Source organism: Convolutriloba macropyga, chromosome 4 (genome assembly GCF_964194025.1).
Source record: "Convolutriloba macropyga chromosome 4, txConMacr16.3, whole genome shotgun sequence".
Lineage (NCBI taxonomy): Eukaryota > Metazoa > Xenacoelomorpha > Acoela > Convolutidae > Convolutriloba > Convolutriloba macropyga.
The window spans coordinates 67,924,491-67,948,737 of record NC_134471.1 but is presented as its reverse complement, the minus strand read 5'-3'; the positions used below and the strand labels follow the sequence as shown (position 1 = coordinate 67,948,737).

The 24,247-nt window shown below is 37.7% G+C and overlaps 1 protein-coding gene across 1 annotated transcript in view; it reads right to left on the bottom strand.

Moving 5' to 3' along the window:
• LOC142338622 (phagosome assembly factor 1-like) overlaps positions 1 to 24,030 on the bottom strand; it is a 151,613-nt gene extending 127,583 nt beyond the window's left edge. Inside the window, exon 1 of the mRNA XM_075388459.1 lies at positions 24,018 to 24,030. The gene's annotated coding sequence lies outside the window, so the exon portion shown is untranslated. The remainder of the gene's footprint in view (positions 1 to 24,017) is intronic.
• Between the last annotated feature and the right edge of the window lie 217 nt (positions 24,031 to 24,247).

The following is a 24,247-nucleotide window of genomic DNA, read 5'->3' as shown; positions in this document are numbered from 1 at the left end:
CTACTTGCCATTCTCCATCCAAAATAAGTGGTTGAGATAACTGGTTACGGAATTTTGCCATTGTGTTTTCACCAATAACTTCCATTGATGCGTTGGATATTAGGTCGATTGTGAATTCTTTGGCGGGATTCATTTTATTCGTCTGCAGTAACTAACACGTTTACTTGGACTAATTCCGGTTCATAAAATTTACCTTCAATTATAACGTTGTTTGCATCTATAAGATTGTACGTTGGTGGACACACGGTAGCAATTTTGAATATCGTAAAAACTTCGTCTGTATAATTTTGTTTATAACCTTTTCTGAATTTGTCGTCGTGCTTTGCAATCCTAACAAGGTCTCCTTTTTCGTATTTTGGTTTGTACTTTGTTGTGTTGATTGCTAATGATATTAAAATTGGTTCATGTTTTTTGAAAACTTTATTAGGTGCTAAATGGGTTACCCGGTTAACACGACTGTTTATAGTATTTACAAACTGGGGTAAATCTTCAATATATGTCCAAGTCCACTTTTCTTCCAAATACTTGTAAATGATGTTTTTAAGCGATCGAATGTTCCTCTCTGCAAATGCCGACTTGGTTTCGCTTTCTGTTGTATATAAATGAGTTCCTTTCTTTTCACAAAATTTTTTGAAATCTCCTTTGAACTCTGATCCCTTGTCTGTCCATACTTTTTCTGGTTGTTTCTTCTTGATCATTTTTTTGAACGCTTCAACAGCATCTTTTGCATATAAAGCTTTCATTGGTTGAACTAACGTGATAAAACATCCACAGCCACTAACAAATATTTTACACCGTTGTTGTGTTGGGCAACTTTATCCATATACGCAACATCGACAGACCAGATTTCATTTATTCTATATGCAACAGCTTTCAGTCGGGGAAAACTTTTCCTGAATTGTCTGTATTTTGTGTACGGGGCTTTCGACTGAAGATAGCGAACAATTTTGCCTCTGGTGAAACCGCTAGCCTCCTTCAAGTTAGCAATGCTACCAAATGCAGCACTGCCTTTAGTGTGCAATTTGTCTAACTGTTTAACTTGATAGGAAGTAATCCTCCCAGGGGCTGGTTGGTTTGATTTCTTTTTCTGCCTCTTCAAAGTTTCTCTGGTCTCTGTCAGAAGCTTTTGTTTTCTTTCGCTGGGATTTTGAAGCAACATCTTTGTCCGACTCATATTCCAAAAATTGCAATCTCTCTTCAGATGATAAATTTAGAAACTTTTTGGCGTATGTGTTGCAAGTCAAATGCGACCCAATATCGAGATGCGTTAATACACTGAATTGTTCGAAAGATAGTTTGCAAGTGGTTTGCTGTAAATTGTAAAGAAATGTAGCAGCAAGAACTTCTGTATTTGTACCATTAATAAGCAATCTCTTTGATAAGTCCAAGGACACAGAATCTGATTCCTCTATTATGTCCAGTATTGTATTCGCTCTTTCAAACTTTATCCCCTTCAAGATTCTAATATCATTCAGCACTCCTTTTTTGATAGTCGATGTGTTGTCTGTCGGAAATGATTTCGCCATAGACTCGTTTATTGTACTTCTATCATCCACTGAAGCGTCAGTTTGTTGTTCTGTATCCTGTTGCGAGGCAGAAGGAGCTGATGGTGACTTGTTTCTCTGGAGAAGCGATATCTGCTTGGCTGGATTGTGAATATTTTTGTTGCTGAGTAATTGAGAGACATGAGGTTGTTCTCTTGTATACATCTGTTTAGGTATTAACACAAACTCTTCAGTATGCGTTTTGTTCTATATATTCAATGCAGGGTAATGCTATGAGTTGAATGAGATTGTTGCCCGAGGGAGATTGAATTATTTTTAACTGTTCAGTTTTCCCTACTTTCCTGTTTGAAAGTTGACGCAGAGTTTTTTCAAATTTTTGTAGTTCTTTTTTATTGACTGTAACAACTCCAGAGAGTACGTTCATCACACAGTCACTAAGAAACCAAAAGAAGTCGCCGTCTTTAAGTAACTCGGATTCAATGTTGGAGTTCTTGTTTGTGCTATTTGCCCATTGCTTGAGCATAAGCAAATGTTTCTTTTTCATTCGTAATTGGTGTAACAACGGCTTCCTCCGAAGGAATGTAAAAAATTGAAGGATTGGGTCCAATAATATGTGACGCAAATCGTAAACCCTGACTGGTTTTGGGATCGAGATCAATAATAAAATGTCCAAAGGGGTCCGCAGTTGCGAGTTTGTATGCTTCTTTTATCAGTTGGAGACAATTCAACTGTTTTCCAAGATATTCAATTTGTTGAATGTCACGAAGCGACTTGAATAATATTATGTGTGTTGTATTCAGATCAATGGTTCTGGACCATTTGCTTTGATGGAACAAATTATGCTTGACGTATATAACATGTAATTCGCGATGACGTCCTGAGGTAGCTATTTTTACAAATTCTTTATCGTTGAAGATTTTTTCACATGAATCATCATAGATAAGCAGACAATGCGATAGATTTTTTGTTATATCAAAGCCTGAGTATTTTAGAAACTCAATCCCTGGTATAACTTGTTGCATATCTTTGAAAAGTGGCTGGAACTCTTTGTAAAAATAATAAATTTTCTCAAAACGTGGATAAAAGGTCGAACCTTTTAGCATTCGAAACAAGAGTTCTGTTTTACCACAACCACTTGGTCCTACAATTGACATGAATACCCTGTCATGTGTACGAATAATTTTGTTCATAGTTTGGGATTAGGTAAAATGTAACCAACTAAACTCGATAAGAGAGCAATCCAGATTGATTTCTCTTCACAGCTTTCTGATAATAGAAAGAGCATAGAAAAGCAAAGAATGATCATTAACACATTGATACTAACTTGAACAAAAAATATTACTTCGGACCTTGGCACTGTTGAATTTGAACAACAACGCCATGGGGGCCTCTCCTTGTTGTTTACATCAAAGACTAAATTACTGATACCGGCGTCAGCCTCGTCTCTTTGATTCATTGGAGAAAAATAATTAATTGAAACGTGAATTGAAACAAGAATGATACAAAATGTTAAATTTTTGAATTATTCTCTGGGCAACTGTTTCATGTACCAGAACTCAAACAAATTGAAACCTTTAATATGACTTTTTATCTCTAGTTTATAACAAACGGTTGATGAGTCATTTTCCTCGAACGATGGTTGACTGAAGACTTTTTCAACTTCGGGGTGCTCCAAGACATATAATCGCAACTCATTCGGCATCTCAATAAGTGATAGCTAACGTTCTGGTGGTGTTTTATTCAATCTAAACTGAGGATGTTTTTTGTCCGCCCATTGCTTCCAACGTGGGATTCGCTGCTCTTTGGGGGACTGCATAGGCTTCTGGTTTGTTTTGTTCATAGCCATTATTGAACTGATTCCGTTGTTCTCGAGCTCTCTGTTTATTTTTTACGTACAGTTGGAAGTGATAGAAATTATCTATCACGGGCAGGAAAGCCCTAAAGCTGTCTAGTTCGTCGGGAGAAAGAGTAATGGATGCAAGATAACGTTTTGCTGCTGCGCTATAAAGCGAGTTGTAACGCGGTTGTTGTGCTGTGTTTGGTTTATTGTTGAGATAGTTAGCTCGGTTCTGTTGATTACTTGAAAAATTATTCTGTATTGGTGGAGAGGGATCCTGAACTCTGTTGAATATTACAATCGGCTGATCGTCAAGTGGAGTCAAGCAAGTGAATATCTTCAAGTAGTCTGACAGATAAGTTGTTAAAGTTGATGTGTCTTCTCTGTACATCACTTTGTGTCCACTGTGAGAATATTCTTGCTTTACGTTCCGCGCAGTGATTTAATAATTGATCGTTTGTTAAACGAAAGTTTGAATGAAGATAACAGGAGGGAACTTGTTCTTCTGATATTATCTCTGAGATTCGGGGACAATTTAGATACTCCAGGTTATAAACAGTTTTTTGTAAAAGCTTACTGAGGAGCTCACACTTTTCAATGCCTTTGGCAAAAAAGTTTTTCCGTGTGAATCGGAAACTGAAACTCAGACAGATTGTTTTCAAATCACAGTAAGGTTTATCACCTTCGTCCCAATCAAGACCGTGTAGGTTATTGGTCAGCCAAATAACAGTTTGTCTATCGTGTGCGGGTAAATCAGCGGGTAAAGCAGCCAAATAACAGTTTGTCTATCGTGTGCGGGTAAATCGTGTGCGGGAGTTCTTTTATAATGAATCCAAGTGACTTGAGTTTGAAACCTTCGAGATCGAGGACAATTATATTTGTGGTTTTGCTGCCAAAATTTTCTAGCATTCCAATTCACGAAACAATTGTGAATGAAAAATTTTTTGGTGAGTAACGGAAAGCGTAAACATATCCAGGGCCTTTGTTTCGGCAATCTTTTATAAATCCAGCGGCGTCATGCAATGCAGCATGAAGTCGTAGCACTTTGCTCCGTTTCAATAAAGGATCTAGTCTTGAATTATCAATTCCAATGAAACCACCATAGGTTCTAAATTTAAGTGCTATTTCTCCGTCAACTTCTGGATCTAACAAAGAACAAGCAGCTACGAAATATAATTGTCGATAAGATATGTGTGTATAATTTATGTCACCTCTCAGTGATAAAACTTTCTCATGAATGAGCTTGATGTCTTTTGTTCCTATTGTGTTCATTATTTACTGTTTACTGAACGTGAGCGTTTAGAGTTTTTGTTTATGAATCTTTCAATTCTGATTGGTTGTCAACCTGAATCATAAATCAAGCACTCCTATTGGTCAATTTATTTTGGAAAGTGTTGTGACCTTGAACATGTTTGGGCATGATCCGATGACTCTCCAATTAATATATCATTAATGATTTTATACATCTACTAACAGGTTAGTTGTTTTACTGTTGTTTTCACCAATTTATGTATGCATTTATGGACATAAGAAATTGTGTACATACTTAGGTGAAAACTGGTTTCTCTTGTACAACTCTGGTTTTTTCTATCATTGTGTATGTATGTATGTATGTATGTATGTATGTATGTATGTATGTGTGTGTTACCGAGTAAATTGAATTGAATAAATTATATCACTAGATAGAGAATTTTTGTGCGTATTATATCAAAACTTTCGCTTAGATTTTCCGTTCCAAATGCAACATACGTATTATTTCTGAGAAATACAAAGGCTGATTTCTCACTAAGAATAACTTCCAAAATGGCTCAAAACTGATCGCTTAGCCTAACAAATTCGGTTTTTTGAACAGATTAGTTTAAATCGGTGACCTAGACTAAGACCTGCTAAAAAAGATCAAGCTAGATTTGCCTCCAAGTAAACGATGCTTATTGCCTTGACGTTTCGATATACAGTTGACTATAGACTGACTATATATATATATATATATATATATATATATATATATATTTATATATATATAGATCTCGATGAATTGAACTTACGAAAGACTGCCTTTTGTCAGCTTTATTCTGGTGCCGTTCTCAATCTACGGAAAACATTATTTAGCTTCCCGCAGTTTCTCCTCTTGTTGGCTGATAGAAGTTGCGACTGCGCAATTTTATTCTAATTCCTGATTAGACGAGGGTTGCTTGAGCGCCCTTGATTAAACGTATCCGTTATCTTTTACAGTTGGACTTATTTATCTCTAACTCAATTAACGTAGACAGATTCAATTTCACGCAAGCAGTCAGACACATACGCAATTGACGGTGATAACAAGCGAGGAATTCACGTCAACCGATTTCATTTGAACAGACTGAAGTCCATTTGAGATGTTTCATCGATTAACGGCAAACTGGTCTGAGTTAGGGCACCAGTTTGATCTTTAACCATATCCATTAAATTGAGACAATCAGTGGTTATTTACTAGCATTAAGGGGACCCCTCTTTTGCATTACCTTCCTGCTTTATTCCAGGCTGTTATAGTTAACCGGGGCTCAGATGTCGTTCCTAGCTGTATCAGTGAAAAAAGGTCAACTGATTGGAGCGCCAGATGAATTTGAATGAGCCGGAAACATCTCACAAAAAGTGCATCCCGTAAAATAGAGGTCAACAGATGATTGAGTTGGGCCGAAAGTACGAGAGATGTGCCAGTTCCTTCAACTGAGAGAAGTTACATAAAACTTGTAAGACGTACCCAAACTTCAACTTAATTTTCATTTGATGCTCTAAATTTTTATACCGGCAAATCTAGTAACCCCCATCTTGGTTTCGTTTTCTTTATTCTGGTACTATCAAAAATCCCTCGCCACCGATAACCTAACTCATATTTTTTAATTGTCAAAACAAAAAATTCATCAAATTTGAAAAAATTGGCCGATATTTGAACAATTAGCAGTAGTACGTATTGGTATCTCTGAATTGCAAAAACGCTGTATACACCTTATATCTGGCGAAGCAAAAAAAAAGTTTGAAAAAATTGACCAAACTTGATATAATTTTGCAAAAAAAAATTATATAAAGCGTTGATAGATGGCGGATCGAACAGTAGTATAAAAAAGGGTAGAATTTAGAGTTTGGTCAAAATTTTCAAATTTTGAAAAAAGAATCAGGGAACTGATTTTTTTCTCTCAAATAAGCGCTTATTCTTGGTAACTCGTGAAAATCGTGCCTTTAACATCAAGGTTCGGAGTTTGAGCAAAGCTCAAGTCAATTATGTTGTAAAAAACATTATATGGTTTTTATATTAGCTGCAAGTTCACTGCATCACGCCATAAAAACCTTGCCTCAAGCGTTACAAGACCATTATAAAAAAAGAATTTACGCATTACCGGGTCTGAGTTTTAATCCTAACGCTTTGAAAGTCCGAAAAACCGCGCAATTTCAATTGAGTCACTTCTTCCGTGATAAAAAGAGGCTAGTTATATGGCATGATGTGGTGAACAATTCATTGTCCCGTCATCGCAGTAACAACAATAAGCCTTTAACACCTTCGCAGCTTATTGAAGTGCTTGAAAAATATCAGGAGCGCATAGAAGCTATAGTGTATTGCCCCAGAGAGGGAACACCTGATATTTACAATCAGCTCAAGCGTAGTACTCTAGTTACCATCCATTTAGTGAAAGACATTGTGTCTAAACGTAAACAGAAAGATCTTAGTTTACTTGAAGAGTACAGAGCATTACACCAAAGGCCTGCGCTTGAGCTGAAAACACTCACTATAGTCTTAGCTCATAAGAACAACCTCCGGTCCTTGATAACACGCTCCCGACCGAAGAAACTTTCAAAGCGCCGTCGTAAAACGCTTCGCACCCGTCATGCGTTCGAGGAGGCGGAACTCGCACAAGCCTTTGGTAACCTGAATGTCACTTAGTCTTGCGCTGTTGTGGGAGTCTACCCGCTGACTGGCGGTGTGACTTAGTTAACTCACGAGTTACGGGTTAGTTTGTGGTTAGTTCTCCCGATAGCGCTTTACTAAACGTTTCGCTCTCCCCATTCTTCGAGTTTTTCACTACCGTCCGTTTTCCGCAGGTTATCTGGTTTCATTTTCCGCTTCCGTCCTTTTGTTTCCTTGTCTTTTTGTTTCCTTCTATCCCCCGTTTATCTGTTGTATGATGTAGTATGTTGAGTTTCTGCTGTAGTAAAATTTCTCTCTGCTAGTATGCTGGTTTGTTGTGTAGTCTCATTCCTTGCTAGGGTGTGACTTAAGTTCATTCTGGAGTTACGGCTGGTTTGTTACGTGACTTTCACCACACTGATTTGCTAGCAATTTGTTGTAGCTTTATTAATTTTTGTAGTATGCATTTTTGTTGTCTGCGTAGGGTGGTTTGCTAGGGTGTGACTTAAGTTTGTTCTGGAGTTACGGCTAGTAAAGTTCCTGACCTTTTCGACTTTTGGTTATACTACACTGTTGCCGTAAATTGTTTCATGTTTGATGTTTTGATGCCGTTGATAAAGCCCCCATAATGTTTTGTGCTAGTTTACCTGGCAGTAGCTCCTCTCCTTCCTTCTAGGGTGTGACTTAAGTTTATTCTGGAGTTACGGCTAGCTTGTTTGGTTGAGTTTGTTGCTGTGGTCTGTTAGCATTGATCTTCCCGCCTCCTCGCTTGTGGTTTCCGCCCCGCCCGTGCCAGTTTTCCCGTTTCGTCGCGCGCCATTCGCCCGACGTTTCCGCCCCTTCCGTGCCGTTTTCCCGTTTCGTCGCGCGCCATCCGCCCGACGTTTCCGCCCCGCCCGTGCCATTTTCCCGCTTCGTCGCGCGCTTTTCGCCCGACGCTCCCGTTTGTCCGTCCGGTTTCCCGTTGCGTCGTGCGTTACTCGTTCGGCGTCTCTTCCCGTCCGTCCCGTCTCCCGTTCTGCCCCTTTTGGCGCTTCCTGCGCACCGTTCTCTCTTTCTTTCGCCGGGTACTATTGTACTCGACGAACATCTTTGCTCTTTGGTGGTTTGCTAGCCAAACCGTCACACTAGGGTTCGGTATAACCCATTTGTGTTGTGCTATTGCATGTGTGTGTACTATATATTAGTACCAAATTAAACTTGTGGTTCCTGTTTTTCTTAAGATCATGACAACTTTGCAGGACAAATTCAACAAACTTTATAGTGCGAGGGCAAAATTAGAGGCTGAACTTAATAACATCTATGGTGAAGTTAACAATGCTGTTGATAAGCAAGACAGGAAAGTTAAGGTCGAACGTCTGATTGTGAAGTGCAAAGATGCTTTTACTAGAGTAGTTGATAAGAATGAAGAGCTCTTTGATCTGGCACAAAAGACTGAAAATCAAGATGCTGCCTGTGAGAACCTTGAAAAATGGTTAGAGACTGTAACAAAGAAAACTGATGAGTTCATTGCTGCTGCTCGACATCGGCAACGCCTGCAACCCCTCGCTGCATTGTGTGTAAAGGTAATCATCGCATCTGGGAGTGTAGGGTATTTAAAGAAAAGTCTCCCACTCAGCGAGCAAGGGTAGTGGCGGAAGCAAAACTGTGTTTCTCATGTTTGAGAGAAAAGCATATGTTTAGGCAATGCCCAAATCCCAGGAAATGCAGGAAAAACGGATGTAACAGCTCCCATAATACACTTCTTCATGGAGCTGAGATGGTTTATCCATCAAAATTTTTCTTCAAACAACAACAATAGTAATTCTATTGCTGGTGCAAACCAAATAAACTTTCTAGTGTCCAATCATCGAGTAAGACCACTACTTTGTCATCTGTGAGTAATGTGAAAGGCCTCCTTCAGGTGACTGAATTACAGTTGAAGAGCTCTTCTGGTAAAGATACCACGGCTTTAGTTTTGTGCGACACCGCTTGCAGTAACTCTTGGGTGTCCAATGATCTTGCAAACAGACTTGGTTTGCACGGTACAGCATTGAAACTAACAGTCAAGGGTATAAATACCGAGGAGGTTGTAGACACTAAGTTAGTTGAACTAATTGTAACACCACGCGACAACCAAGCATTTGAACCATTTAAAGTCAGCCCTTACGTAAAGGAAAATTTGAATGTAGGCGCCGTCATTAACATTAAATTACTTCAGGAAACATACCCGCACCTAGCAGTTCTAGACCCAGTTACATATTGCTATGGAAACATCGAGATGATACTTGGACAGGATGTGTATCATGCCATCCGCCCGTTAGAGTACTTCGCTGCTGACGAGAAGTCCTCGCCCTTCGCTGTTCGCTTGCTCATAGGTTGGGTTCTAAGCGGCCCTCTACCGTCGTCTTCAGGTTTAGTCTCAACTTGTTTCAAAGCTAATATGGAGCAGGATTTTGAACTCGCTAGTCAGGTAAAATCTTGGTACGACATGGAGTCGTACGGCGCACTTAAGCAAGTAGACCCACGATCCGCCTCGGATGCGCGTGCGCATGAAATTCTTGAAAACACCACCGTGCATAATGGAAAAAGGTACGATGTAGGAATGCTATGGGCTGAAGATAACATCGAACTGCCCAACAATTATTTCTCAGCGCTTGTTCAATTAAAGTCTTTGGAAAAGCGGCTCACGAAAGATCAGACATTTAGGGGAAAGTACTCGAGTACCATCAAAGAGGACTTAGACAAAGGCTACGTAGTAAGGGTCAATGATGCTCATAAGGTGGAAAGTCGCTCGGAACGAGAGTGGTACCTACCACACCATCCGGTTGTTAACCCGAACAAACCGGGCAAGGTCCGTAGGGTACTAAACGGAGCAGCTAAATTCCATGGCGCATCTCTTAATAAGTCATTACTCACCGGACCTGACTTACTGCAAAACCTATTCTATGTACTCCTACGGTTCAGACAACACCCATTTGCCGTATCCGCCGACATCGAGGGAATGTTCCTCCAAGTTGGAGTGTTACCATGTGATCAACCATCATTGCGCTTTTTGTGGCGGGAGGACCCCACATCAAATGTTGTGGTACACCAGTATACGCGCCACATCTTTGGGGCAAAAGATTCGCCCACCTGCGCCAACTACGCACTTCAGCGCACGGCACGCGATAATGCTAAGGAGTACCCAGAAGCTGCGAAAGCCGTCCTTGAGAACTTCTACATGGACGATTACTTGGACTCAGTGGAATCCCCCGAGAGGGCCCTCATTAAGTCGAAGGAATTGGTACATCTTCTCCATCTAGGTGGGTTCAAGTTTACTAAGTTTGTAAGCAATGTACCAGATCTGGCTGACCGAATTGATGGGTCTGCTCAATCCACTGAACCGAAGGTCATCGTTTCATCAAAGGAGGAATCAATGCACGTGCTTGGGCTTAAGTGGGATCACAACAACGATACTCTTGTTGTGAGTAGGGGCACTAACAGCACCATCACGAAAAGTTTAACACAGCGCTTGGTCTTAAGTCTTGTGTCAAAGGTCTACGACCCAATTGGTCTTGTCGCACCTTTCACTGTTGGTGCTCGGTTAATCTTGAAAGACATTTGGCGTGTCAATGGACAAAGTTGGGATGACGAGTTACCTAAGGACACAGTTGACAGATTCCTTGCCTGGTGTATTGAACTGCCGCGGTTAGCTGAGATCACTATACCGAGAAGTTACTTTTCAGGACCATTCCAACATCTTGAACTCCACATGTTTGGTGATAGCTCGCAAGACGTATTCAGTGCAGTAGGTTTTCTTAGGGCTCAAGTAACTTGCCCCTCCGGGGAGATTATAACAGAGCTGGCGTTTGTCTTGGGCAAGGCCCGTGTTGCACCTATGAAGGTAATGACAGTTCCTAAGTTGGAATTACAAGCCACTCTCCTCGCTGCCCGTTTAAAAAGGGAAATCTGTCGAGCATTATTGGTTACTGTGGACATAGTCTTTATGTGGACAGATAGTACAATCGTCTTGCAGTGGATAAACACAACAAACAAACACCCCATCTTCATTGCAAATCGGGTTAGTGAAATCCTGGAGAACACCAGCGTTGACCAATGGAACCACGTCGCCACTTGTGAAAATCCGGCAGATGCTGGCACGCGTGGTATGTCCGCTGAAGTTTTGCAATCAAGTAGCTGGGTGAGGGGTCCTGACTTCTTGAGAACTAAGCAATTCCCTTTTCCGCCAAATACTGACGTCGTTGATAACATCAAGCTCGGCGCTGTAACCAAGGAGCAAGATGATGACTCCATCTCATCTTTAGCCGCATTCGTAACCAAGCCCCCTAAGGAACAAAGCATTAATCTGATCCCGTTTGATAAGTTCAGTTCTTATCAAAAACTATTTCGTGTCACCGCATATGTGCTCCGTCTTTTACCATCTCATGAAAGTTACCGTACCGTAGACGGCAGCATAGCCGACCCTGTTGAGCTTGACGAAGCCGAGCGTCATCTACAGTACTTGGTTCAAGGAGAGTCCTTTAATACTGAAAGAAAGGATCTTCTTGACAACAAATCCGTTAAGAAGAGCAGCCGCATAGCTCAGTTTACTCCGTTTATTGGACCTCAGGGTCTCATCCGTTCCTCTGGTCGACTCCGACGGCTAGTGGAAATTGACTTTGACACTAGGCATCCTATCGTGCTGGAAGCGCGTCATATTTTTGTTAAACTGTTTCTGCGGCATACTCATTTGAAGAACCATCATCAGGGCATCGACTACTTAAGGTCAAAGGTACAAGAACGTTATGCCATCCTAAAACTACGTTCCACACTGCGTTCCATCAAATCAAACTGCGTCTTGTGTAGAAAGTTCCGTGCAGCAACCATTCAACCTATCATGGCAGACCTCCCAAAGGAGAGACTCGCATACCAGTCTCCTCCCTTTACCAACACCGGGGTTGATTACTTCGGCCCATTCTACGTCACAGTTCGTCGGACTACCGAGAAGAGGTGGGGATTCCTTTTCACTTGTCTCACTACTCGTGCTGTCCATGTTGAAGTTGTCCCGTCCTTGGACACTAGTTCCTGTGTAATGGGAGTGGAGCGGTTCGTCTCCCGTCGGGGTACTCCTGCTATGATTTGGTCGGATAATGGTACGAACTTAATTGGAGCGGAGAAAGAGCTCCGTGAATGTGTGGAAAAATGGAATACGCTTAACATCGCTGCCGAACTTGCACAAGAGGGCATTGAGTGGAGGTTCAATCCACCCAGTGCGCCACACCAAGGTGGCATCTGGGAGAGGTTAGTTCGTAGTTTTAAAAGAGTACTGTACACTATCCTCGGTACGCGTCGCCTCACAGATGAGCTGTTGAACACTACTTTTTGTCTGGTCGAATACGCACTAAACTCACGTCCCTTAACGCCCGTAAGCGCCGACCCGTCCGACCTAGGCGCAATAACACCTAATCATTTTCTACTCGGTAACCAAGCAACCAGAATTCCGTCCAACGTTGGCGTCGACGAGTTTGATCATCGTAAGCGGTACGCCCGTGCACAGTCATACGCCAATGCAATTTGAGCACGTTGGCTCAAGGAGTATGTACCTGCAATGAACCGTAGGTCTAAGTGGCAGACGCCTGCCAAGCAGCACCTCAAGGTCGGTGATTTAGTTTGGATCGTTGAAGAAAGCAACCCTAGGGGTTACTATCCAACTGCTCGGATTGAAGAACTTCGGTACGGCTCCGACAGCGTCGCCCGCTCTGCTGTCTGACGCACGTCATCCGGATCGCTCGTCCGCCCACTCGTTAAGCTTGTACCAATCCTCCCAACATTTTCTTCCGGGCCGGAAGATGTTACCGAGTAAATTGAATTGAATAAATTATATCACTAGATAGAGAATTTTTGTGCGTATTATATCAAAACTTTCGCTTAGATTTTCCGTTCTAAATGCAACATACGTATTATTTCTGAGAAATACAAAGGCCGATTTCTCACTAAGAATAACTTCCAAAATGGCTCAAAACTGATCGCTTAGCCTAACAAATTCGGTTTTTTGAACAGATTAGTTTAAATCGGTGACCTAGACTAAGACCTGCTAAAAAAAGATCAAGCTAGATTTGCCTCCAAGTAAACGATGCTTATTGCCTTGACGTTTCGATATACAGTTGACTATAGACTGACTATATATATATATATATATATATATATATATATATATATAGATCTCGATGAATTGAATTTACGAAAGACTGCCTTTTGTCAGCTTTAGTATGTATGTATGTATGTATGTATGTATGTATGTATGTATGTATGTATGTATGTATGTATGTATGTATGTATGTATGTATGTATGTAAGCGATTTTCAACACGAAATCTTAAAATTAAGAACTTCGTGTTTTCAACACGGAAATCTTAAGAATTCCTCGATTTTCATCACGGAAATCTTTTGAACTCCGCTGTTTTCAATACGGAAATCTTAAATTTCACACTGATTAAACCCGAAAAAAAAATTTCAAACCCATTTTTCAAAAATTTTTACAAGTTCTGAGCCCCCTAAAGGGTAAAAAATTCAATTTTTGAAAAAAATTTTTTCGGCAACTTTCTTTACTCAAAAAATGTGTTTCACACAATTTCACATTGATTGAACCCGAAAAAACGCAAAAAAAAAAATTTCAACCCCATTTTTCAAAAATTTTTACTAGTTCTGACCCCCACTATAGGGTAAAAAATTCATTTTTTGAAAAAATTTTTTCCGACAAGTTTTTTTACTCAAAAAACATGTTTCACACAATTTCACATTGATTAAAGCCGGAAAAACGCAAAAAAAATTTTCAACCCCATTTTTCAAAAATTTTTACAAGTTCTGACCCCTCTAAAGGGTGAAAATTTCATTTTTTGAAAAAATTTTTTCCGACAACTTTCTTTACTCGAAAAATGTGCTTCACACAATTTCACATTGATTAAAGCCGGAAAAACGCAAAAAATTTTTTCAACCCCATTTTTCAAAAATTTTTACAAGTTCTGACCCCTCTATAGGGTAAAAATTTCATTTTTTGAAAAAATTTTTTCCGACAACTTTTTTTTACTCAAAAAATATATTTCACACAATTTCACATTGATTTAAACCCGAAAAAACGCAAAAAAAATTTTCAACCCCATTTTTCAAAAATTTTTACAAGTTCTGATCCCCCTATAGGGTAAAAATTTCATTTTTTGAAAAAAATTTTTCCGACAACTTTTTTTACTCAAAAAACATGTTTCACACAATTTCACATTGATTAAAGCCGGAAAAACGCAAAAAATTTTTTCAACCCCATTTTTCAAAAAAAAATTTGCAAGTGTCGACGCCCATTAGCGGTAAATTCTCAAATATGAAAAACTGCATCTGAATACTTTTATCACACAATAAACATGTAATCGCAATGCTAGCAATAGCAGTGCTTAATATATATCACTGTTCTAAACAAACAAACAGACCTCGCAGCAAACAATTAGTGATAACAAAAACTGGGTCAAGCTTGCAAACAAATTGAACAAAGTTAAAATCAGCCGAAAGTTAAAAGAGACAAAAATTTTGAAAAAAAAAATCGAGGGCTGACCAGGGGTACAACGGGGGGTGGGAAGTGACTAGAACCTAAACGCGGGGGGACGGACAATTACTGCAGCGTGGCAATCTACAACGGGGTGGGACATTTTGAGGTGGACATCTACAACGGGGTGGGACAATTTGAAATCAAATTGTCCCACCCCGTTGTAGATGACCACCTCAAAATGTCCCACCCCGTTGTAGATTGCCACGCTGCAGTAATTGTCCGTCCCCCCCCCCCCCCGTTGAGGTTCTAGTCACTTTTTTATACTACTCACTTGTCCTCTAATCAAACTTACTTGTTTTCAAAATCGTCTCCAATTGGATTCAACTGAGCTCAAGTCTACCTATGATCAGGCAATCCTGCAATTTTTAGGTCCCTCAGACTAATCGTTGAGCTCTCCAGTGAATGTAACTAAAAAAAGTCGATCTGAAGCCTCGGTGTGGGAACCCAGGTTGACAATCATAAACTGTTCTTGGCAGTCATATCAAAGTCATATATGAAGTTTATGGTAACCTAAGAACCATATAGTTGACCACAAAAAAGTCAACATTGCTGGGAAAATTCTCAAAACAAACTTGCATTGCACTTTGAAAAACTTGAAAAAGACACTTGAAAAAAAACTGTACCATAAACCAATCACGAAAAAACCATACAGGAGCCACATAAAAACATGTCGGAACGATGTTTGAACGATGTAACAAAAAAAGAGGCTCGTTAATGTGTGTTTGCACATGATGTTCCGACCCGAGCTCATCTACATTTATGACTTAATTGTCAACAAAAAGAAAGAGATAACAAAAATAGAAGTTTGAGCTCAAAAAAATCGTTTCACACCCAAACTACTAATTGAATTACATAAAGCCATGCCTCATTACAGCGCTCACAAGATCTGCCAAGAAAATGCTACGCAGAAAAAAACAAACAAAATGAGCAAACCTAATAAAGTTAACGGCAAAAACGCAATATTTAAATGCAAAAGCACCTAGTAAACAACTGAAAATTCAATCAGATAAAAACCTCAACTATACAAATATACTTTTTCTCAAATAAACAAGCAGATGGAGAGTTTTCTTAATGAGACTAGGTAACAAGTCGACAAAGAGCGGGAACAATGAGGCGAAATTCGAAAATAAATCAAGGTTTTCTAAACCAAGAATTTTCAAAAGTCTTAAAATCATTAGCTTTTAACTAAAAGATCCTTGATAAACTACTAAAAAGTCATTACAAAACCAAAAGGACCTGTCTATGATTAGAATAAGCTATAAAAACGAACTCAAGAAAATATCAAAAAAATACAACCGATTTGCAAAAACACAAACTATTGCTACCATTAGTATCAATAGCTATTATCTGAAAATTTTGTATTTTTAATTCAAGTGTTGTTTCTACTAATTCAGTTAAAGGATTTATACTGAGAGATTGAATAAGATTACCTGGGCCATATTTAAAAACCATTGGGATCTGATTTTTTGCGATTGTTCTGAAAAAAGAGAAAAAGAAACATAAAAATTGACCACTCAATGAACGTTTTTAAAAACGCATATTGTCCAACAATTAAAACATCACTGATAAATATTATCAGAATATGTGTTTTTTAAATACAAGAAACTGGATGAGATTTCTGATTGATGAAAATAAATTACAAATTGACGAAAAGAACAACAAAAACTGAAAAGTTTGACAACTATTTGAAAATGTGTATCATAATTTTTAAGACTATTCGCTATAAACTGACTGTTTCCGGTAAAATTATCATGCAATCCTCAATTACGAGCTTATGAGGCCTTTCAGCACTTTATGGTAACCTAAAGAACAAAAACAGGCAAAAACAGCAAATTCAGTAAAAACAAATTGATCGAGAAAAGTGTCGAAGGCATTAAAAAATGAATTTAGCACCACAAAACTTTTGAGAAAACTCAACGCTATTACATTCATTCTCTTTCAACGGAAACCAGTAAATACGCTAAATGGTGCCTCGATGGGACAACAAGTTTGTTTGCTGTTGGTATCTTATCAATAAGACCTTACAACAAGTTATTGACTATGGAAACAACAACAAAGACTGGCAAAAACCAAAAATTCAGTAGAAAAGTACCAGAAAAAAGTATCAAAGCTACTTAAATCATAAACTTTTTTTTGGAAAATTCGTCTTTGATCCGTTGAACGTCTTTTTTAAACCAATGGGAATTATCAGTAATAGGATAATGTGACAAGATTTCAAAAGGATCCAAAAATAGAAAAGGTACCCGAAAAATTGAAAAAATATATAAAACCTCGTAGCCCTGAAGTTTTAAAGCTAATGGATATAAGAAAAACCGCTAACTTGATTAATTTTTGCTGCAATAAAATTTTTTTGTCATTACTGAGACTCAGTAACCTTTCCCGAAAAAAAATTAGGATTGGCTATTGTTCAAAAAAGTTTTTCGTAATTATTTTTAAAGTCTTAACAGCCCTCAAACTAAAAAGCTTTCAATGAAGGTCAATTACTACGCTCAGATATATTCCAAATGGGCGCAAAAAGATGTTTGTCGTGAATAAATAATCATTAAGACATCACATTAAGTCTTATGACTATGAAAACAATAACAAGAACAGCCAAAAACAAAAATTCAGTTGAAAAATGAGAGAAGAAAAAGTCGAAGCCAATTAAGCCATTATTTTTCTCTATAAATTTATCTGTGATCTGCTGAAGGTTTTCTCTAAATCAATGGGATTACACTAAAATTTGGATATTGTGATAAGAGTTCAAAAGCAACCAATAATACGAAATTATCCAAAATTATATAACCTACAGTTAGAAGATAAGACTGCTAACCAGATTAATTCCTGCAGTGCAGTACAAAGCAAGTAAGTCGTGTCACAATATGTCATCACAATAGGTCTTATGACTATGAAAACAACACAACAAAGAGGCAAAAACAAAAATTTAGTAGAAAAGTGCTAGAAGAAAGTGTCCAAGACAATTGAACAATAAATTTTACTCTAAAAACTTTATCTGTGATCTACTTAGCGTCTTCTTTAAGCAAATGGGAGCTATCAAATTTTGGCTTATGTGATAAGATTTCAAAAGTAACCAATAATACAAAAATTTCCAAAAACATTCAGAACCTTTTTGAAATCTTGTGCCGTTGAAGTCATATAACCAATAGTTAGAAGATTAATCCGCTAGCCAGATTATTTTTAGTTGCAGTAGAAAACAAGCGGGTCCTTTTAAAACTGGGACTGACAAACAATTCACGGTAAAAGTTTTTGATTGATTAATATTCAAAAAAAATTCCGAAAAAAATATTTTTAAAGTCTTAACAGCCATTAGCTGTCCACTCAAAGCACCAAATTCGTTCGTTAATGCTCATTAGGAAAATTTTGCACTGTTAGTTAATGAGACCATGCCATAGGATTGCAAAATATTAGCAAAACTTCAAAACGAATTTCAAATTTTCATTTAAAATTACGAAAACTCAGAGTCGAAGCCAAAAAAACATGAGCAATTCTTTGAAAACGATTGTTTTTTTTTCATCGGGATTCATTTGACTGTAAAGGAGGTTTTTCATAAACGTAACCTCTATATGAAATTGATTTTTCTCTAGTTGACTTAAAAAAGCAAAAAAGAAGAAGAAATGTTTATCGTCTTTAGTCTATTAGGAACAGAAAATTGATTCATTTTTCGGCGTGAACTTTAAATTTGAAGCACTATTTTTTAAATAAATTACTTTAATTTGAAGAAACATGACACTAAAAGTGAACAAACATCCGTGTTAACACAAAACTTCAATCCTCGATAACTCCTCGAAAAAAAATCATATGAGAACAATGTTTGGATCATGTAAAAGCTATGTAAAAACCACATTAGAACCATGTAAGAACCATATATGGCAGCAAGATACCATAAGTCCCGTAAAGCGGTTAAAGCCGAGACTGCTGTATAAGCTTTGTATGGGTGCTGAAAGAACGCACAAATATGCCTACCGGATTCTTGGATGCCATTTAAGTATTATATATGGAAATCTTGGCAACCATAGCAAGATAAAATAAGAAACATTTCTATGGCCTGTTTGGAACCATATATGGGTGATGTATATGCTTCCCTAGAAAGGCCAACCCGGGACAGCAGTGAGTCACATAAATCAATTGATGATCTCATTTTTCTAGTGGTCAGCACGAGGGTCCGGAAACCTTCTTTGATAAATCAACTTATGAGAGTACCCTGATGGAACGAAGTCAGGCAGAGTTCCTAACGTAATATTCTAAGGAAAAGTGTGAAGATAAATGTACCGCAGTTGTGTGTCATGCACTCGACGCATTCTGAGTTCTGCATCATTCAACCCTCCACCCCCCCCCCCCCCCCGGGTTTTGAAATGAAAAAGGGGAAGGGAATCAAAACCTTGGTTAGCATATTATTGATTTTAAAAAGTGCATTTATAAACCTCTTTTTGAAGACGGGAAAAAGTGGGTTAGGGATCAGCAGATGAGGTCCATCAGTACCGTGCGTCGTTGCATTCTTTGCATTCCGTTTGAATGAGTTCTCTACTGGCATATGCGTTATGATACTGGCTATTGAGCGCTATATTTTGACATGTCATCCATTCGATGCAAAAACATATCTTCGGAAACGAAATAGAGTTTTAATGTATTTGGGGGCTTCTGTTTTCATAGTTGTTTGCTGTACTGTGTTTCTGGTCAATCACAAATTGGATGGTCAATCTTTCTATGCGAAGGCTGCATGTGTTAATATTCGTTCTAAGTTTATTCGGAGATTTAGTTTTTGGGCCCGTATTTCAGTTTGTTTTGTTATTCCTGCTGTTATCTCTGCTGGGCTTTACATACGGACAGTGATAACCCTTTTGAAGTCTAAGCAAAACAGAGAGCGGAACAGAACACTTATCAAAGCGTTTTGCACGAGGGACCAGCGTTGCATTGAAAAACTATTCGAAGTCAAAATATCAAAAATATATCAATAAAAACCAAGAAATTATCCATTGAACATTTTTAGAATTGTACTATAACAGGGCCGCCAAAAAAAGGGAGAATTGGAGAATCCATTTAAATGTTGCTTTTATGGCAAAAGAGAATTCCGTCGCTGATTATCTTCTGGTAGACAAGCTTGCTGATGTCAGGCTCCCGGGCGAATTAGTTTTGGGAGCGAATAAAGACACCAACGGACATTTTTGTATAAGAATTAGAGCTCCGAACAAATCAAATGCTCGCAACACATTGGATATTTGATTTTTTTTAAAAAAAGACCTTGAAATATCTGCGATCAGAAGTATGACTGATTATTTTACCTAAGAATTGCAAGAGAAGCTAAGCATTTTTTAAAAACCATATGACCCATATGTAACTCTTCCTTTCACAAAACAGAAAAAAGAGCAAAAATGGAGACTAAATCTATGTTTCTTAAAATGAATTAACCGGAACCTGCAATTTCAAAAACTTTGAAAAGCACCTAAAGACCTCATTGCATTACAAACTTGTTGAACTACGAAATAGAGAGGGAACCAATTCGTTATAAGGTAGATACTGAACGAGCCCAACAATAATAGTGACCATGGAATTGGAACTGCTCAAGTTCCAACAAAATTTTTTAAAACAATTTTGCCGGCGTTAATGAGGTTGAAGTCACTACCCAGTTTTGCTGATTTGCAGAGCATACACACAACAATTTCAAAGTTGCAGCAATCGCGATGCAGGTAAAAAAAATGTGGTAAAAATGTACATCAATTCACAAACAAATAAGAGCCAGAGTGGTTAAAAATGTAATCACTGCTTCATTTAAAACGATTTTGCAATGATTGTAAAAAACTGAACAAAGTCAAATCAAGTTTTAAAAAAAATTAGTAAGTATTCCCGACAACGAGACACAAACAGGCTCAAACGCGAGTATAGTTGATAACATTAGCAAACACAATGAGTAAAATGATAGTTTATTGGGAGACAATTATGCAGCAAAGATTTCAAGTCAAAAGGAGAAAGAAATTGTAAAAAATGAATTCGAACTTTGGAATCACGAAAGGTTCTGCATTGTCAGATTCTGGAAGTACAAGTTCAACGAAAAATTTTTAACCACTCAATTAACTATTGTGAAAATGTGAATTAAAATGCTCCACATGACAACCCGACGAAATAATATAAAGTTTGAAGAGAAAAAATGGACGTCTTAAAACTTTCGAAAAATGCCATAATTGGGAAATTGATTGCGCTAATTTTGTGGTTTTGGCCGATGAATAATTTGAAATAGACTTGCTTAACACATCGGGCTTTCTCATCACACAAAAACAATTTCCAAAAAATTGCACCCATTGAGCCGCACCTTAGCGTCCTATTAAAATGGCGACAGCAGATACATTTCCTTGGCTAATTAACAGAATTAGCACATCAGCGTCCAATTAAAATGGCGAGAGCAGATACATTTCATGAGCTAATAAACAGAATTGGCAAATCAAATGGTCAAACTTGAAAAATGAAATTGCATAGAAAACATATCTTCAAAAAATAAGAAAAGTTTTCTTTACAATCATTTGTCAAAAAAAAATTCAAAAATAATTTTTCAAAGACGGTCACATTGAAAAACTCTCAAGCTGTAATGATCAAAATTTTATCTCGCCAATCTGTATATATAATTTTGGTTGAAGTTGTGAAAATCCTTAGTGATAATCTATGTTCAATCTCGTGCTGAAGTTTATAAGGCTTCATATAGTTTTAGTAATGTTGCTAACTTTTTCCCAAGAAAACTCAACCAATTTAATTTTCGGAAAATCTTAAGATCTAGCAAAACTTAGCAAAAAGTCAAAAATTCTTGAAGATTCAATTTATAGTCTAATCGGAGAGCCAACTGCTCTTTGTAACAGGTTCTAATGGTTCTATTCAAACAATTGAAGTAAAGTAAGTATTAAGCGAAATATCATTTAACACATAATTGTTACTTGTTTGTGATTGGTTAATCAAGTAAGGTTTTTTAAGTCATTGTTTACATAGTAAATGTCAAATTACTGCAATGTTGATTTTTGTTGACATGAGCACGGATGGTTATTACGTAGCGCTAAATACCTTAAATTTAGGTTATTGACCTTTAATGTTCATCTAAAGTAACACAAAGAAACAACATAAGAAATTTAACAATAAATGACAAAATATCAAAAGTGCCAAATTTCCACCATATAAAGGCTAATAGCCACAATTGTTGGTTCGATGCCATAACGTTCGTTGGGTCCATGATTGGCTTAGAGATTACCCCAACCGTTTGCGATAACCTCGAGCTGTTCAGATATTCTCCTCTCAAAATCCGGGGGGTGGGAGATTTACAAAATTTCCTAACTTGTAAAAATATATTTCAGTTTTGACCATTTTTGAGTATTGACAAATTCTAAGTTTTCTTCAGTCTCAAAAGTTGTTTCTTGCTGTCTAATGGCTCTTGTTGCTTGTTCGAAGTGGCGCCAACACAAGTACTGGTCTATTTTGACAACGTGGGCTAAAAAAAGAAGACAAAGTGGGCTAAGAAAGAAAAACTGGTCGAAATTGTCACGAAAGGAATTATTGCAAACGATTCAGCAAGTGTCTTTTATCTTTAAAAGTAAACCAAAGAGGCTATCATCAACCATTTTATCAATTCTTCAGCAAAATTGACCAAATTTCCGAATAATGCGAACAAATCAACGGAAGTGGGAAATTTCACAAAATTAAAAGAAATCGTTACCAATTGTCATTCTACCCTTTACAAGCTTTCTAATAATATCACTCACAACTATGTACAATGAATGGATTGATCGGTAGGAGTCAAGGAATGCATGTGCGATTAACTATTAATAACAATAAAGTTTGTGATTTCAGCGGAATACATTGGATTTTAAAAGGACTATTTCGTTGGAATAATTATATTGTCTCTACGACCATAGCAAAAGCAGCAACTTTGATTAAGTTCCCATGTTTAATGTTTTTGTCATGTGTGTGATATCCGAAAAACGAGTCTTTTCAAAATTGCATTTTGGAAAAATTGCAAAGTTTATTTATTTTCAGAGTACAGGTTAAAAAACAGCTAACCTGGTCCCTATTAAGCACAATATTCTGGATTATTCTATGGACGCCTTATTATGTGTGGGAGGTTTTAGAAGAGAAGGAGTTGTTGGACAAATTTACGGGAGTTTGGAAATGGGTTGACAATCTCTCCAAATTCAGTATTACAACACCAGTTATGGTTTTCTACTCCATGTTGAATCCAGTCATTCTGCTTGTTGTTCTGAGACCGTTCTGGAAACCTATTAACGACAAACTAATTTTTATGTTAAGTATAATTCAAAGGATAATGACGAAATAAAGGACTTTAAATTAATATTGTGGCTTCCTTTAATGTTGATTCACGCTTTTTTGAAAGATTCTTTACGGTTCTTTTCTTAAGTTTTGCTACGTGATCACTAGCCAATACTAATCACACCAATTCAGCAATTATAAAGATGAAACTCTAGCAAAAATTTGTAAGGTCAAAGTATTGGAAAGGTTAGAGGAGCAGAGAGAAATACAAAGCAGTTGAAGGTTCAATTCAGTGATTGTTGATTGTGGGTGGCAAAAATATGTAGTAAATCAGCATATATAAATAGTGTAAATTACGCTTCAAAGCCTGATCTGGATTTGTGAAATTAGCTCAAAGTTCACGCATCGGCTTTCTTACTTCTCACTTTTAACTTTTGTGAGGCATGCTGAAACCACTCCTTTCGAGGCAGGTTTCACCAATGAGGATTGCTCAAAAAGGGGAGTACTTTTTTGTTCCGAGCGATTTGTCTGCGATTTGTCTGCATGGTTTCTGTTGTCAAGAGCGACAGTTCAAGTTTCTTGCTTTCTATAATTTCTCAAGCAAAATGCAGTTTTACAGCAAAATGTTTAGTATCTCTATGGTGCATAGAAAGCTGACTTAGGGCAATGCAAGGCTGATTATCAACAAAAATTTTCAGAGGCAATTCAGAGAAAATTCCTAAGGCTTCCATCCTTTGTTGAAGGGCTTTTCACTCGCTTCAGCAACAAACTTAGATTATGCTTCAGCATTTGATGTTGTTGCAATTGTTTTGGATTTACAACCCCAGCTAATTGCTTCAAACGACTCTCCTAATCGCTGCCCAATCAGCATCAGAAAAACCCAACAAATCCAGACTCTGAGTCTGATGAATAGTTAAAACCTTTTTCATTGTTCCTCTTAAGTAGCGTATTAAAAATTGCCCAACAAACCCCTTTCAAGGTTTTTGCGTAAGTATGGAAGTGTATTTAATAAGTTTCGGCTTTCAGTTAAAGGCTTCAAAAGTTTTTGCAATGTTTCTTTTTTGTTTAGTTTTTCAGATGATTTCAGTTTCTCAGATTTTAGACTGGTTTTTTTAATGGCTGGCATTGTCTACCTGATCTGCTGGTCAGGTATTTTTAAATCTAATTTTGATCAATTCTTTGCATTGCCTTTCAGGACTCGCCATGCATTGTTTTTTGTTAAGATGTTCTCAC